Source organism: Protopterus annectens, chromosome 4.part1 (genome assembly GCF_019279795.1).
Source record: "Protopterus annectens isolate FY-2018-M chromosome 4.part1, PAN1.0, whole genome shotgun sequence".
NCBI classification, from domain to species: domain Eukaryota; kingdom Metazoa; phylum Chordata; order Ceratodontiformes; family Protopteridae; genus Protopterus; species Protopterus annectens.
The window spans coordinates 452891657-452907717 of record NC_056734.1 but is presented as its reverse complement, the minus strand read 5'-3'; the positions used below and the strand labels follow the sequence as shown (position 1 = coordinate 452907717).

At 40.7% G+C, this 16061-nt stretch overlaps 1 protein-coding gene across 1 annotated transcript in view; it reads left to right on the top strand.

Annotated features, from left to right (window-relative positions):
- Positions 1–16061, top strand: part of SORD (sorbitol dehydrogenase) — a 354351-nt gene that overhangs the window by 203248 nt on the left and 135042 nt on the right. The gene's annotated exons all lie outside the window — the stretch shown is intronic.

Genomic DNA, 16061 nt, shown 5'->3' with positions numbered 1-16061 from the left:
TCAATAAGAGAGCCGGTGGTTCCACAGGTTTCTTTGGGATCCCAGGGAGACTTTGCTATTGCAGGATGTGGCCTCTCAGGAGGCAGGTCAGGCTGATGGGGCTTCTCAGGTTACTACCCCTCCCTTCCTAGGGTGGTTAGGCCCTCTCCTTCTGTTTCCAAGGCTTCTCCCAGAGGCAGGCCAGGTTTAGCTTCAGTTGGTGTCACCCTAGTTCTTCAGGAACTGTGCCCAAGAAGCATATGCTTAAAATGGCAGAAGATTTGATTACTTTGATTAGGGTTCTTTGCCCCTCCTGATAAGAGACCTAGGGTGGAGCCTGAGCTAGGAGTTTTGAGCAGGCTTCGGATGTTTCAGAGTCTTCGCTGAAGACTTGCAGGAGTATTCTTATTCTGATTCTGATGTGGATGATTCTACTTCTGCTTCTCCTCCTGAGGATTTTTCTTTTCAGAAACTCTTCATTCCATGAGGGAGCATTTTAAGTGGGAAGGTCAGGACTTCTCTGATTCCAGGAAAAGGCTTAGGAATTTTTGTTTTTACCCCAGCATAGGCCTTTGGCTATACCTCCTGTTTTGGATGTGGTGGAAGATGTTTTACAGAGGCTTCTCTTAATCCTGATTCTTTGCCTCCTGCTCCTGTTAAACCGATAGGTATTACAGGGTGCCTGAAGCTCATAAGTATCTTTTAAGAGTCCTAGGGCAGACCCAGAAACTGTTAGTCAGGGGCCTAAAGGTGTTAAGGCTTCTGTTGTCAAGAACCGTCGGTTCCTACAGATAAAGAGGCCAGGGCCTTGGATAGATGGGGAAAGAAAGTTTATACTTCTTCCACTCTAGCTATGAGGGCTTTGAATTGCCAGTTTCACATGTTGAAATACCAAAACTATCTCCTTTCACAATTGAAGTCTAAGGTTGATGCTCTGGCGGAAGGTATTGATTGTAAAGAGTTACAAGATTTAGTACATGTTTCTGAACAGGTGGGTAAGCATTCTTTGCAATGTGGTTTTGATGCTGTACAGGCCTCGTCTAGGGTGGCTGCCACTGGGTCAGTTCTTCGCAGGCACGCCTGGCTGAGGGATCAGAATTTATCTGACCATGTTAAAACAAGGATTTTAGATGCTCCTTTACAATCTGATGTGTTGTTTGGTTCTCCTGTTGAGGCAGTTTTAAAGAAAATGGAAGACAAGGCTAAGTCTATGCAGACTGTTAAAGATTTTTGCAGGTTCAGCCTCCAAAGTTTAGTAGAAATTGGCCTACTAAGGGTGGACGTATCCTTCTTATGATTCCCAGTCTAGGGGTAGATCTAGACGTGGTAGGGCAGAGCTCAGGGCTCTTTCAGGCCTAGAACAGGGAGTTCTCCTGCACAGTCTTGGTGAGGGCAGGGGTCAGTCCTTCGTAAACAGACCCAATGACCTACCTTTTCAGCTGCCAGAGCCTTCTCGTCTGGCAGCACCTTTGGGAGGAAGGTTGGCACTTTTCAAAGAAAATGGAGTTTAATTACCCAAGACAGATGGGTATTGGATATCATACACCACGGTTACAGGTTTTATTTCCATACCTTGCCTCCTTTCAAAGGCATGCCAGACGCCTCCTCAACAAAGAATAGAGGCTCACAAGCAAATTTCTCTGTTACTCCAAATAGGGGCCATACAGCGGTCCCTATGCCAGAAGTGGGCCTAGGATTTTATTCGCCTGTTCCTAGTACCAAAGAAAGGGAACACGTGGAGACCAATTTTGGACTTATCTATCCTCAACACTTATCTGGACATTCCCAAGTTCAAAATGTTGACGTTACAACAGCTTTTACCTCTGCTGGGCAAAGATCATTGGATGGTAACTTTGGATCTCAAGGAGGCTTATCTTCATGTTCCTATCAGACTGAGTTGCAGGAAGTATCTAGCTGGGACTTCTCATTATCAGTTCTCTGCATCCCTTTGCCTTATCTACTGGCCCAGAGTGTTCACGAAAGTTCTGGCTCCAGTGATAGCTTTCCTCAGGTTAAAAGGAATACAGATCTATCCTTATTTGGACAATTGCCTGATTCTGGCTCAAGGAAGGGACGAGCTTCTTCATCATTTGGATTATGTGATAGCAGTGCTAAGATGCCTGGGGTATTCTGTGAACGAAATAAAGTCCAGTCTAGTACCCTCTCAGGACATGTGCTTTCTGGGTGTGAGACTGAATACAGCATCCCAGATGGCCTTTTGACCCCGGACAAACAAAAGAATCTTTCCCTTTACTTTCATCAGTTGTCTCATCAGTCCAGGCTGACTGCAAGGACAGTCCTTCAAGCCTTGGGGTTCACGGCATCTTGTATTCTGGTGCTTCCCAATGCCAAACTGCATATGAGGAAGCTACAATGGTATCTCAAAAATGTATGGACACAGCACTGCCAGGATATGGACACTGTCATTCAAATAATACCTTGCATTCAAAAGGAATTGTTGTGGTGGGCTCAGGAATGTCACCTAAACAAGGGACTCTGTGACCCGGCCAGAGGCTAGTCAGATTCTAACGACAGATGCCTCAGACAAAGCTTGGGGCTCATCTGAATAGAAAGTGGATACAAGACAAGTGGCCTGCCAGACTACAACATCTACATATCAACTTGAAAGAGATGTTAGCAGTCCAGTTTGCATTAATAGCTTTCAAGGATTTACTTCTTCCAGGGCAGGTGTTGATTCTAACAGACAACACAACTGTCATGTGGTACATCAACAAGCAAGGCGGAACACATTCTTATCCTCTATGCAGGCAAGCAATGATTTTGTGGGAGACTGCTCTCAGTTTACAGCTAAATCTTCAGGCAAGGTTTCGGCGGGAGCACAGAACTCCTTAGCAGATGTGTTGAGCAGACAAATTATGGATCCCCACGAGTGGAAATTGGATCCTCATGTATTTCAGAAATTGACAGTGTCATGGGGAACTCCAGACATAGATCTGTTCGCTTCCACTAAACCACCAGCTGCCAAAGTTTTGCACAAAAGGTTTCATCCCACAGCTTGGAAAGTGGATGCTCTTTCTTTCAGTTGGAGCAATCTTCATGTGTATGCCTTTCCTCTGCCTCTCCTCCCAAAGGTACTACTAAAGGCCAGACAAGACAAGCCAAGGATGATTTTGATAGCTCCAGATTGGCCTCGACAGCATTGGTACCCATTACTGAGAAGCCTGGTACGGAAGCCTCCATGGCCTTTGCCTTCGATTCCACACCTGTTGTCTCAGGAGGACAGTCATTTGCTCAATGTCAAGCTTCACTCTCTGCACCTAACAGCCTGGCATATTCTGTTTTGAACGTTAGTGAGCCTCGATTGAGACAGCAAGTTTTGAATGTTATTTTGGAAACTAGAAGGCCTAGTACAAGGAAAGTGTGCACAGATAATTGGAAGGGATTTTTATTTTGGAGTGCAGCAAAGGATTTTGATGTTTCTGAGCCTAATTTAAGTGTGGCTCTTCAATATCTTACTGAGTTACTGGACAAAGGTTTGTCCTTCTCTTCTATTAAGGTTCATGCTGCAGCAATTTCGGCTCACTATGATTGTGACCCACCATTGTTTTCTCATCCTTTGTTCAAGCAATTTCTTAGAGGGCAAAGAATATAAGGCCCAAGAGCTCCTACTCCTGCTTGGGAGCTCAATTTTGTGTTGGGGAAACACACTCTACAACCTTTTGAGCCTGCAGCTACTACTGAATTAAAGTTTTTATCATGGAAGACTGCTTTTTTGTTGGCTATTACCTCTGCAAGAAGGGTTTCTGAGTTGCAGGCCCTTTTGAGCCTTTCTTAATTTTCCATAAGGATAGGGTATTACTAATCCTTCCTTTATGCCTAAAGTGGTTTCTAGTGAAACCAAACTATTCATTTGCCTATTTTTTATGCAAATCCCCAAAATAAAGGGGAAAAGATTTTGCACACTTTAGATGTACACAGGCAGTTGCGATATTATTTGGACAGAACTAAAGGGTTCAGGCAGTCTCAGCAGTTATTTGTTTCTTTTGCTTTGAGTTCTCAGGCAAGCCTGTGTCAAAACAAACTGTTTCTAAGTGGATTGGGTTTTGCATTGCTTTCTGTTATTCCCATCATGGCAAGGAGATTCCAGCTGGGATTAGGCCTCATTCCACTAGGGCTACTGCCACTTCGACAGCTTTTTGAGGGGTGGCAACTAAGGATATTTTGCAGCTACTTGGAGTTCAGTGCATACTTTCTCTAGGCATTATCACCTTCCACTTTACTCTAAATCCAGGGCTGGTTTTGCCACTGCTGTTTTGCAAGGCATTTTGGCAGCTCCTGCTTCCTTATAGTTTGGCCATCCTCCCTTCCTCTGCTTTGGGATTCTACCCAAGTGTAAGGACTGCAGCAATGTGAGATGAAGAACATAGTACAGTTTTGTACCTACCATAACTGTAGATGTTCAAGATCCACATTGCTGCAGTCATCCCTCCTTCCCTCTGTAGTTAGAGGCGGTTGTGTGGGTTGGGTTGTCAATATGATGTATATTGTATATATTGTACATATTTTTAGTGCTAGGATGGTTGGTTGTTTGTTTGCTGTCTTTTGGTTTTGACCTTTATTTTTAGGGTCTTCTGACATCTGGGGCAAGAAAAGACTGAGGATATGACGTCGGTCATGCGCATTTGTACCCTGACGTCCTGATGTCAGTCAATAGCGCCTTGACCCGGGCCAGCCTTATACTTTGATATTCGGGCCGACCGAGGACAGCGGACTACCCAAGTGTAAGGACTGCAGCAATGTGGATCTTCAAACATCTACATTTATGGTAGGTACAAAACTGTACTTTTCACATGGTCCCTATTTTGCTTCTGTAAAAGACTGCTGGCTCACTAAACATTTTTTTTGTCCGCTTGTACATCATTTTACCAACCCGGCTCACCAGTGCCCCATGTCCATGCTGTGTCTGTCGACTAGTATCCTATCCCCTGGATTAACTAAGGTATTTCTGGGGCTAGTCATGGATCCTAATGACCTCCTAGGGGTGTGGCTGTTTTGCATCCATCTTGGGGAGGAGTCTTTTTATATGCCTTACCCACTCTGCCCCTTCCTCGCGGCAACATGATTACATCTGTGAGGCAGATGTGCAGTGGAGATGTTGCAGCATGTCGCCCTGCCTCTACAGCCAGGACCACCCCCACCTCCTGATTGGGCGTGTCCTCTACCCAGTGACATCTCCTTTCTCCACCAGGGATCATCACAGGAGATGCCCATGTCTATTCCCACCTCTCCCTGACATTCTATCAGTCCCCTGAACCGCTAATCAAATCTGGATCACCTGGGTAGTAGGTAGTTTTTTATCACCCTACATCACCAGAGCAGCAGCTCACTAAACATTTACTTGTACTAGAGTACTCCTTTAAGGCTAGCTAAGACACACATGCTTCTTATTAGTGTAGTATCTTTGTCTTGTTGCCTATGGTTACTGTACCTCTTATCATCATTTGGGGGTGTGATTGTAAGGCAGCCTAGAGGATCTTAACATCATAAGTCTGCCTGTATTGTGACAAATTATAGAGGGGTGGAGATATGTGACACATACTCATTTGCCATGAACCTCCCTGGACTAAAGCAGCACTTCACACACTGACACCCTCCAAAAAAAAATTCATAGCAGGGATGAGTAGTTAAGTCTAGCAAGATCATATAAAACAAAATGGAGGAGTTTATGAAAATGTTCACTTGGCTGGCATTGGAAGTTTTTAGCAGTGAAATCCAACCTGGAAGAGACTAAAAACCTCAAAGGCAGTTTTCCAAGTTTCCACGGCCTTTAATGGCTAAAGATCAGATAGACTAGTACTGGGATATGTGGGTGTTGGACACACACAAAAAAAAAAAGACCTGCAAGGGCAATTATGAATTAGCAGCTCTGTAGGGGAATTAGGGGGCTAAGGTGCCAGCATTTTTACTGAGATTTTTCTCTATCATTTGTTTTTCACCCTCTGTCTTGTGACCATCAATTCTCCTCCTACTGAACTTGAGCCTATTGTACTCAGTAGTAATAGGGAGCCCCCCAACATGAGGGAATCCCTCAGATCAGTTAGAGCAAGCCATTCTGAGAAGCCATCATATTAGCAAACATCACAGACTTTTTGCCCTTGTCAGCTAGTTAGATTCTATTTAATAATTGCTGTAGATTTCATGATTAATGGCATATCATGTTGTTGTTAGTACATAGTTGAAGGCTTGTTATAAACATTCAGTTGAATAGTTCATAAGAAACCTATGACTACCATGAAACAGCGTACTCAAAAGACACTCAAAAAAAAAAAAAAAAAAAAAACACCACACAGAATGCCACAGTAAGATCAGATTTAATAAAATGTAAGCGTTTTCATTCTACAACATTCAGAACTTCATCAGAAACAATGTAGCCACTTCCTTCCTCCATTTAAAAAAACCTTAAAGGTGTCAAAACCTTAAACAAATTTAAAGAGAGCACAGTAATAGTAGCTATTCATTCATAAAAACTTATACATGAAAAATTCATACATAAAAAAAAAATTAAATGAATAGCTACTATTGCTGCATGTCTTTAAATTTATTTAAGATTTTGGCTCCTTTAAAGTTTTTTTATTTTAAATGGAGGAATGAAACAAACAAGGTAGGACCACCAAAGCTATAAAATCCAGTTTATTCCAAGATAAAACCAAAGGGATAAGCACTTTCACGTGGAATAACCACGCTTCATCAGATCTCAAAATACAAGGTCATGCACTTGGTTTAAATAACAAAACTAAATACTAATTAAAATCAATTAATATCAAGTTAAAAAACATGAACACATCAATTAAACAATTACAAAGCTATTGCTAAACACTGACTTAAAGGGCCGTGCCTCCAAAACAGGCTTAATACTTACATAGCTATTCAAGCCTGGATAAATATGTGCATGTAGTCTAAAACTCCATTTTAATTCAACAGATTCAAGATTATTGGTATTACCCCCTCTTGGATTATCAAGTACCAGTTGCAACACCTTAAAACTAAAACTATGTGTATTGGACTCAATGTGTTTGGCCAAGGCATTCTGTATGTTAAGATTCTTGATATCATAAAGATGGTTATATATCCTGTCTCTTAGCCTCCTAGATGTTTTGCCAACATAAAAATATTCACAACAGTTACAGTTGGCAAGATATACTAGGTTGCTACTATCACAAGTAGCGTAAAATCTAGGAAACATTTTAAATCCAGTATAGGATGACAAAAGAGTTGTATTGTATTAATAGCTCTGCACATATTGCAGCATTTACAGGGAAAAGTGCCAAAACCTAGGCTCTTATCTTGCTTAATACGCTGCCTCACAGCTTCACATAAAAGTTCTTTCAAATTTAAGTTATTCTGGTATATGAAACTCGGTACTTCTCCAAGAATGTCAACAGTAGTGGGATCTGTGGTTAGAATATGCCAATTCTGTCTAATAATTTGTAACATAAATGCATTATCGTTGGCTTTACTATTTCATAAACCATGTTGGAAAAATAATCTGCTAGAATTCAGCAGTATGCATCCTAGGTTCATATTCCTAATATAGTGAAGGGACAATATCACAGAATGAAGAGGATTTGTAGAGAGCAAAATATTTTAAATGATGAAATTAATACCTTAGAGCAGTTGTTCATAGATGGGGTTATACTCAGAGGGTATTGGATAGGGCCAAGAAGGCTGTGTTTGAGGATTTGAATCCAGTTGTCAGTAGCTCTGTACATTCATTGAAAAATGGTTTTGCGTATTCACTGAATTATTCGAGATACACCAGACATTCCAGAGACAGGAAACTTAATTTTATAACAAAGTATGCCAACGATAATGCAGTTATGTTAGAAATTATTAGCCGGAATTGGCGTATTCTGACCATAGATAGGTTCATAGGTTAGTACTAGGCTAACTGCTCTTGCGAGCCATTGTAAGCCTAGCCAGTTATCCCTTGTGAAACTCAAACCCTGCACCTTGTGTTTGTAAGGCAAGCACCTTAACCATTAGACCACCTTCCCAACCCACTACTGTTGACATTGTTGGAAAAGTACCAAGTTTCATATACAAGAATAACTTAAATTTGAAAGAACTTTTATGTAAAGATGTGAGGCAGCGTATTAAGCAAGATAAGAGCCTAGGTTTAGGCATTTTTCCCTGTAGACGCTGCAATATGTGCAGAGCGATTAATACAACACAACTCTTTTGTCATCCTATATTGGATTTAAAACAATTTCCTAGATTTTATGCAACTTGTGTTAGTAGCAACCTAGTATATCTTGCCAACTGTAACTGTTGTGAATTTTTTATGTTGGCAAAACGTCTAGGAGGCTAAGAGACAGGATATATAACCATCTTTATGATATTAAGAATCTTAACATACAGAATGCTTTATTCAATACACATAGTTTTAGTTTTAAGGTGTTGCAATTTGTACTTGATAATCCAAGAGGGGGTAATGCCAATAATTATCTTGATTCTGTTGAATTAAAATGGAGTTTCAGACTACGTACACATATTTATCCCGGCTTGAATAGCTATGTAAGTATTAAGCCTGTTTTAGAGGCATGGCCCTTTAAGTGAGTGTTTTGCAGTAGCTTAGCAATTGTTTATTTGATGTGTTCATGTTTTTTAACTTTATATTAATTGATTTTAATTAGTATTTAGTTTTATTATTTAAACCAAGTGTGTGACCTTGTATTTTGAGATCTGATGAAGCGTGGTTATTCCACATGAAAGCGCTTATCCCTTTGGTTTTATCTTTGGAATAAACTGGATGTTATAGCTTTGGTGGTCCTACCCTGTTTGTTTTATTTCATTATATATCGTTTTCTGGGACTGCACCTTTGGGCAGCAGTTTATTCCCTCGTTTTTATATTTAAATGGAGGAAAGAAGTGGCTACATTTGTTTCTGCTGACATTCTGAATGTTGTAGAACACAAGCACTTAAATTTTATTAAATTTTATCTTATTGTGGCATTCTCTTTGTTTTATAGTTCATAAGAAAATAAAGGGAAAACTTGATATCTGGAAACTTAATATTTATTATCCTTAAAGTAGTGGCAACAGTAGGTGTTTTTTAAATGTTTAACCTAAACTTAAAGTGAAGATTGCTTGTTTCATTTCTGATGTCTCCGGGGAAGAGGTTCCAGTTTGCAGGGACAGTTTTTTATTTGAATTCATTTCTACTACTGCCAGTTCAAACTGAGTAACTACAGTGTTGGAGATCTTTTAAGTCCATTTGTTTATTTTAGGTAGCGGTCCCTGGTATTTAATTAATTGTCTCAGAGGTGACCATATCTGTTATGCATTAAGCTGTCAGTTCAAGATGATAAATATTGCATGAGCAGTGAGTAGCAGATGGCTTTTTTGCAGAGTAAGACAGTGATGTTCACTTTGGGGGTCTTCTGTAGAGAACCTACACATTTTATTAAAGATGATTTGAGTAAGCTGTTTTTTTTCATGGGAACTTGAAGCAGTTATTGAGCGGCCATTGTGACATCCCCACTTTCGGCCAGTAGTCAGTCAAGTAGTCTGAATCCTCACCATTGACATTGGAGAGGGACTTTCATTTGGAATACAAATGGATACACCCAGTATTTCCAGAGGCAGCTCTCATCATCAATCAAAATTTCCCTTAAGAGCACACAGGGAACACAGTCAGCCCAGAGTCGGGATTTCTTTATATTGGTCTCCCTGCAGGGCCCCAATAAGGCTCCCCACTAGCACAGCTGTAGGGTTAAGTCCTCAGCTGAATGTGTAAACCAAGTCCTCCAGCACATTCTCTGTGAAACCAGTGCTTTGTGCCCCTGCTGCAAGTAGCTCACACACACACACACACACACACACACACACACACACACACACACACACACACACACACACACACACACAGTTGCCCAGCCTGGGATAGCTCTGTTGAGCAAATGCTGGATATAAAACCAATCAAACTGTCAAACATGAACTGGGAATTGCTACACTTAATGTAGGTTCACTGACAGACAAGATGCAGCTTGGAAGTGGATGACATAATGATATGGAGGAGGCTGGACATCCTATGTATCCAAGAGACAAGGTGGAAGGGCAATGCAGTGAAGTCACTTTTCTTGGGATCCAGAGTCTAGTACTCAAGAAGGGAACAAGCTAGAAATGGTGTGGGAATTGTGGTGAGAATGAGGCTTCAGAAGGCAGTGAGGAATATCATCAGAATTGGTGATAGACTCATAGCAATCAGACTTCAGTGTAATGATAGGCAGCATTCATAATCTCAGCCTGTGCCCCACAGCAGGGTCATGATACTGAGAAAGAGTCCCTTCAGAAAACAGTTGCAAGACCTGACAGATAAAGCAGGACAATATGAATTAGTGTTGATGATAGGTGACTTGAATGCACATATTGGAACAGACAGAACATGGGTGGGGCAACAGGAATAAAGGAGAAGCCATTCTAGACTTCAGTTTGGAAAATGGCTTGATAGTAGCCAACACATGGTTGAGAAAGAGAGACGGTCACATACAAGAGTAGCCAACATGCAACTCAGGTAGACTTGCTCCTAGTAAGGAAAAGGCACTGGGGTAGAATCCATGATTGCAAAGTCATCCCCAGTGAAACAGTCAGCCCACAGCATAAACCACTGGTTGTCACAATCAGCTGCAAGCAAGCAGTGGTAAGAGAAGGCTCTAATGTCACCAGAAACCAGGCTGAAGAACTGGAAGTTGACTGGAGAGAAAGTACAACAGTTTAAGGAATTACTCAGGGCTCTAGCACCCCAAGAAGAGGAGGAAATAGGTGGAGTTGAAGAAGAATGACAGTACCTTAAAACAGCATGTGTTAGGACTACAGAACAGATATGTGGCTGAGCCAGGTATGGAAATAAGGTACACAAGGAAAGCTGGTGGTGGAATACAGAAGTCCAGGAAGTGATCAAAAGAAAGGGGTGTTGGAAAAAATGGGAGATAGAAAAGATCAACCAGGCTAGAAAGGAATACCATTTGGCTAACAAAGAAGCTAAGAAGGGAGTTGTAATAGCAAAGAATTTGGCATTGGAGGCACTCTACAAACTTCTAGAAAGTGAGTCAGTAGGTGGTACAAAGAAACTATATCAGGTGGTAAGGCAAAGAGAGATAAAGAAGATAGTCAGACACTTTTCATAAGGGATGCCAGCAACAACTTGCTTGCCAGTCCGTAGGACATCAAAGGCAAATGGAAGCAGTATTTCCAGCAGCTTCTGAATGAATAAAACCCCACAGAAGCTGTACTGCTCAAGAAACAGCCTATAATGAAAGAAGAAAGGAGCCCACTATAGAAGAAGTAAGATAGCACTAAGGAAAATGAAGTCAGGGAAAGCAGCACGCTCAGATGAGGTCACAGCAGATAAGATAAAGGTGCTGGCTGAGATAGGGGAGAAATGGCTCCTGATGGTACTCACAGCAGTCTGGAGAGAAAGGCATATCCCAGATGACTGGAGAATAAGCATACTCATGCCAGTGTACAAGAACAAAGACATCCACAATTGTGGGCAGTACAGAGGAATCAAACTCCTAACACATTGCATGAAAGTTCTGGAGAAGGTGATGGGAGATGAGCAGTTTAGATTCAGATGAGGATACAGAACAACTGGCCTGATGTTTGCAGTAAAACAGATAGTTTAGAAGAAGCTAGAGATGAGGAAAGAGTCCAATCGGACATTCCTAGAATTGGAGAAAGCATATGACAAGATCCCAATAAAGCTGATCTGGGCAGTACTGCAGTCATTCAGAGTCCCAGAAACATTGGTAGAATTAGTGCAGGCTATGTACAAGGACTCAATGACTCAAGTACGAACAGTGTTTGGCCTCAGAGGGATTCTCAGTAGAAGTGCGTGTACATCAGGGTTCAGCTCTGAGTCCATTGCTGTTCATACTGGTGATGGACTACATTAGTAAAAAAGGTTGGAGGGGACAGATCAGCAAAGTTATTGTATGCAGATGATGTGGCATTACAGGCAGACTCTGAGCAAGAACTTCAGCAAAGGATAGAGGAATGGACTACAAAACTGAAGACACATGGGATGAAACTAAATACAGATAAGTCCATGGTAATGGTAGCAAATTGGGGAAATCAGAAGAAGCTGAGAATTGAGATAGAAGGGAAAATAGTGGAACAGGTAAATAGCCTCAATTATCTGGGAAGGGTGTTTGAGGAGAAAGGAAGTCTAAATTAATAGGTCAAAACTAGAATCAGAGGGGTGCAGCCAACTGGCATAAAGTCTCAGATGTAGTTTGACAGAAGAATGCCAAAGAAGCTGAAAGGTAAGGTGTACAAGACAGTGATGTGACCAGTACTACTGTATGGTAAAGAAACCTGGGCAGTAAAGGCAGAGCAGATGACAAAGCTAGAGGTGATGGAAATGAATTGCCTGAGAAGGGTGGTATGATGCACACTGTGGGACAGATGAAAAAATGAGGTCATAAGAGCAGAAGCCAAAGTAGCTGTAATTGCAGAAAAGATCAAAGTGAGCAGGTTACAGTGGTTCAGACACATATGCAGGAAAGCAGAAGACAATCTGGTGAAGAGGATTTGGGACAGACAGGAAGAAGATAAGAGGAAATAAGGAAGTCCACCAAAGAGGTGGATGGATTGTGTGAAAGAAGATCTGCGACAGTCAGGCATGAGTGTTGAAGAAGGCAGGAGCGTGGCACTGTATTGAGGGAGATGGCGACAGTTACACACACACACACACACACACACACACACACACACACACACACACACACACACACACACACACACACACACACACACACACACACACACACACACACACACACACACCTCGGAAGGGCTTGCACAGATTTACTAGCTATGCCCCTCTGCCCAGACTATAATGTAGTTACTGCCATCCGACACTCCAAAGCCAGCTATTTAAAGCTCTTGCAAGGGTACCCAATTATACTAAGTGAAATTAATATAAATACAAATGGTAATGTTGACCAAACAGCAAGGCTTCAGGAGGGGCTAGGGTGTCCTCAATAGATTTAAGTACTCTCAATGGTTAAAATATTATCTAAAAGACCAGCCACAATGAAAAGTTTAAATATATATAATAATAAATGATAAAAAACATGAAAATATCAAATATCTATTTGCAGTAAACACCAGAGTTTCGATCACAGGAAAAATTAAAATAACAGATGAATAGATTCACACAGATACAGAAAAACAGTACTTAAGTAATCTCACTATATTTTCCTGACTGATCTTAAGAATTATTATTCCTTGGTCACTTACTAGAGGAAGGCAAGACAAAGTAGGTGAGGGGTGCTTCTTTGTCAGGATCCAAAAACAGAGTGCTCTGAGACTTCTCTCACATCTGGTATTAAAACATCATTTTTGTCCTAGGTTACAGAATGACATCACATAGTCTGGTCATCTGACTTCTGGTTCCCATGCTAGGCCATTGCTATCACATAGAGTTTTGCTTAGATGTGATATAGCATCTGGAAGCTATAAAACCACAAAACACTTCCACTCTTCCTACAGGAGTTAATAAACCTTTCTCTGGCACAGATACTTAGTCTCTGGCTGCAATCAGAACTGTAAGATAGATACAATCTTTATGGCCTAAACCAGGTAATTTAATTTCAGAATTTTTTTTTTAAAAGTTAGCTGGGGCTGAGCTTAACCTCTTCTCTTCCAGTATCCTCAGGTAAAACATAGTTTTGGTCTATTCCTCATAAAATGTGTGATCTTCTGCCAAATCATTGAGATAATCTGAGGATGAAGCCACTAAATGGCATACATTTGAGTTTGACTTCAAATCCTTCAGAATATGTATTGGAGGGAGATGCCTTAGGTTGGTCCATGGGGCAGACAGTGGACAAGTATGTTTGCATTACCATGGTATCTGGCAGACATGGGGGGGGGGTGGAGGTTGGTATGTATGGATGCACACATGGCATCTTCTGTCAAGCTATAGTGGAAGTCAGCTGTGGCCACAAGGGAATGAATTAGGCACATAAACCAACCTTGTAGCTTATGACAACACCACTCTTGTCACTAAACTACAGCCTCCCATGAGAATGAGGAACCCAACAAAGAGAATGAATGGATCAGCAGAGATTCATTGCTGGGAAGAACAAATGGGTTGGTGGATGTGATGGGTGGGACATTTGATGGTTAATATGGAATGAGAACCCCAAATAAAGTGACCACTCCATTAGTTACTTCATGGGAATCTGTATTAACTACTACTCCCTCATTCTTCCACTTTCTAACATTCCAAATGTCACCACCATTTCCCCATCACTTTTGCTTCTCTCTTCCTGCTTCTTTCACCTCCTCACATTTAATTGTTAGCCTTCTGTGTGTGTGTGTTTGTGTTTGAATATATATATATATATATATATATATATATATATATATATATATATATATATGGGTGTATTCATATACATCAAATACTCCCATCATGGATAAGCAAAATATTGCCGTCTTTATGCCTAAACTGAGAACAGCCTTGACACATGCAAAAAACAAACGAACTATATATGTTTTTTTTTGGGGGGGGGGGCAAGCCACCCTGCACCACCCACACTAATTTTTTATATATATATATATATATATATATATATATATATATATATATATATATATATATATATATATATATATATATATATATATATATATATATATATGTAGACACACACTAACTCACAAACACAGGGAAGGGCATATTCCCCAACCTCAAGAATTGTTTAATCTGAGACACCTGTCGACGAGATGTTTACTTGATCATAAACTGTTGACTAAACAGCTATCAACCAAACACACACAATCAACCAATGGGATGGAACCTGCATATGGAGCCAATATATATCATGTACAACATATTTTTCTATGTATGTTTTCATTTCCCATTTTTACCACCTAGTTAGTCTCTTGTTTAATAACTATAATGTACATTGGAATTTTTCTCCCTGGTCCTCCACTAAAAATGGCTTTGTGAAGTCTGACTGTCTTCATCAACAAATTTATGATTAATAAGTAGCAGATTAGCCCTTGTTTTCTTTTTGCGGGGTTAGAGTGGGTACTGTTGGTCATAGAACAAGATGCATCTCAGCTGCCAATGTCTTTAATGATCATTCAAAACAGTATTTGCTGGTAGGATACTGGAGACTGTTTCCTAATAAAGTACAACATACAATGTTCTAGCCTGTTTTTTTAGCCAGCACCTTTTAAAAAGACTACTGGGGTAATGTGGGTATCCAGTTTTTTTCATTAGGATCATGCTTCATCATTTAGTTTCATTTCTTTTAGATGTATCTGTGTTGATCCAGAGGTAGTGTTTTCCTATTCTTTTTCTGGTAACAAACATATTTTAATTTACTATTGGACTGATGTAAAGAGCTAAAATATTTGTTGAGCCCTCACAGGGTCTTCCTACTGTCCTAGCACTGTCCATTATATAGGTAATTCTGTAGAATTGCCTATAAGCTACTCTGAAGACAAGACAACTGCAGAGAAACAGATGAAAACTACCCTCTGGGTTCCTACTGATTCATAACACTACAAGGATTTCATTAGCTTCCTAGGACCAGGTCTGCATTGCTCCATCCTTTTGTGAGAGCAGAGGCTTCCATATGACAGTTACCTAAGCTTGGGTTCCAGTGAGGGATTGGAGTACTTAGTTTTGATTGGCCAGTTTCTGTTGGGTTGTTGGCTGCATTTTGATTGACCAGTTTCTGCAGGGGTGCGGGGCCTTACAGACTTTAAATACCCGGACGCTTACCCAGTTCAGCAGGCTGCTGCTCAAACACAGCACTGAAAGCCAGTTTTCGTCCTATTTAGCGTCAAACAAGGCAGCCTACTTTATAACAGGGAACCTCTCATCTTTGTTCTATACAATATACATTTCAGTGCCTTCTTTTTCACAAACTTATTGTAGTATCATGACTGATTTTATATTGCCTTGTGTCATACAGGGAAATCATTGTTTCTTACTAAGTTACTAACTGCACTTCTTGTGTACACATTGCTGAAATTAACACCTTTGTTCTGCAGTTATGTTGTTGGGTTTAAATAACATTGCATTTTTGCTACTTGTT